Source organism: Lissotriton vulgaris, chromosome 12 (genome assembly GCF_964263255.1).
Source record: "Lissotriton vulgaris chromosome 12, aLisVul1.2, whole genome shotgun sequence".
Classification (NCBI taxonomy): Eukaryota; Metazoa; Chordata; class Amphibia; order Caudata; family Salamandridae; genus Lissotriton; species Lissotriton vulgaris.
In genome coordinates, this window is record NC_141700.1 from 722,175,355 (window position 1) to 722,177,376 (window position 2,022).

At 44.0% G+C, this 2,022-nt stretch overlaps 2 non-coding genes across 2 annotated transcripts; one reads left to right on the top strand and one right to left on the bottom strand.

Moving 5' to 3' along the window:
- Positions 1–318: 318 nt before the first annotated feature.
- On the bottom strand, positions 319–392 carry TRNAI-AAU (transfer RNA isoleucine (anticodon AAU)). The gene has a single exon. It is a non-coding gene; the product is annotated as a tRNA-Ile (tRNA).
- A 1,068-nt stretch (positions 393–1,460) lies between these two features.
- On the top strand, positions 1,461–1,532 carry TRNAH-GUG (transfer RNA histidin (anticodon GUG)). Its single transcript has one exon. It is a non-coding gene; the product is annotated as a tRNA-His (tRNA).
- The last annotated feature ends 490 nt before the right edge of the window (positions 1,533–2,022 follow it).

Sequence of the window (2,022 nt, forward strand, 5' to 3'; positions counted from 1 at the left end):
TTTGTGTCACAACGCTGAGAGGTTTCGGACTGGTGGAAGCCGTTTTTCCTCAATTTCCTTCTTTGCAGATGTTCCTTTTCTCTATCCCAGCATTAAGCACCCTGTACCCCCAAACGTTCAATTCACTCCGCCACATCCCGTTTTAAGCACGTCCTGCAGGTTCTTGCCTTCCTGTCCTTCTGTTTCGAAATGCTTGCCTTACCCTTCACCCGCGTCTCTGCGCTGCAACAGTCTTACTGTACGAATTAAGTGGCAAAAAAAAATTAGAGCTGGGGCGGAATCAAGACCTTTAACAATAAAATAAATAAAAAAATATCATGGCCAGTACGGGGATCGAACCCGCGACCTTGGCGTTATTAGCACCACGCTCTAACCAACTGAGCTAACCGGCCATATATACAACAGAGGCGCACTGAGCTGCAGACAGTGTCATTCACTGTCATGTGTTTTACAGGCTACTGTGAACAAGTGCAGTTATTTCCTTGTCTAACAGTGAAAAGTCAGTGTGGAATAGTTCGGAACTCTGCAGGGGTCAACACCAAACACTGATGCGAAAAGCCCTTCCAATATACACACGTACTTACCAACATTGGTGTCCAGATGCGAGGCTTCAGATAGCTCCCATCCAATGTTATCCTCAAACTAAAGAAGGGCTGGTATCCATTTCAAGAAGGCCTTTGTTTTGAGCCCAGCTGTACGTTTTTTATCAGAAAGTTCCCTTGCACGGTGCTGCTCTGAAGGTTTTGAAACGTCTACAAAACGGTGACCACACCAACCCCTTAAGTCCACCCTCGCTGTTCTGTTGTCAAGGAGCCGCAGAGGCTGTTCGCCCATCGCTACTCTTGTCAAATAACAGACCTCAAACTACTGTCATTTCTTTCAACCGCGTCGCCTCCTGTGCAGCTGTGTGGCACTTTAACGAGAAACGAAAACAACCTAAAACAAACATGCTCTCTTCATTTGAAGCGCCTCGACGCCTCGTCAATGGCAATTCAAGTTGTATAAAAGCTACTTCAATTCAATCGAACTCGGCACTACACTCTCCTCTCTAAAGTCCCACAGTCTCTTGTCTCATTTCCTTGATCGTCTTGATCTGCTTCACTCACATTAAATAAGAGAGGACATCATTTTCCGTCTCAATACCGTGACCAGCTTTAACGGTTAAAACGACTCCGCTGAAACCCAAAGCTGTGTCTGACCAACGATGGTCCATATGGTTACACAACACAGGAACCTGAATATGGCGCTTCCGGTCCATGGCCAAGCACAGAAAGAAGCAAGTAGGTGTTCCATTGGTGTTCTTCCAGCCAATCAAAGGGGGAGGCGGGTATAAAGCGCTTTAGTTCATAGGCAGACAGTTTGCCATGATGTACTTTCAACGTATCAGCGAGCAGCAACTTTGCCACAGGTTTATGCTATTAACGCCACAAACACTGTGACGCATCGAGCCCAAGTAGCTCGCCGTGATCGTATAGTGGTTAGTACTCTGCGTTGTGGCCGCAGCAACCTCGGTTCGAATCCGAGTCACGGCATTGCGGGTGGCAATGTCACGGCAGTTGGGCTTCAATTTTACTTTATATTTTAGATTTGCATACTTACAGATATCATATTTTGATAGAATGTACCTACATTTCAAGAAAAAGAACGTGGAAGTTCGTGTTGCCTACCTTGTAAGCGTTTAGTAAAATAGGGGTCCGTTCTGTTACAGAATCAAAATCATCGAGAACACTTTAAGAAACTTAATTTTGACTTCACAATATTGTCTTCTTTCTAAATAATCCAGACAGTTTAAATGAAAGCACCACAGCTTTGGTTATGAATATTCTCTCAGTCAAAGTCAAAAGAATACTGATTCATCAAGAAAAGAATGTATTGCCTAAGAACAAAGATGTACTACTTAAAGAGGGGAAAAATGTACTCCTACAAAAATGGTGAATTCGCCCTAGACCGACTTCGCATCGAATTGAAAGTGTGTGAAACAACTCTTCCTCAAATCCAAATGTTTCTTTATTTTGTAATGGC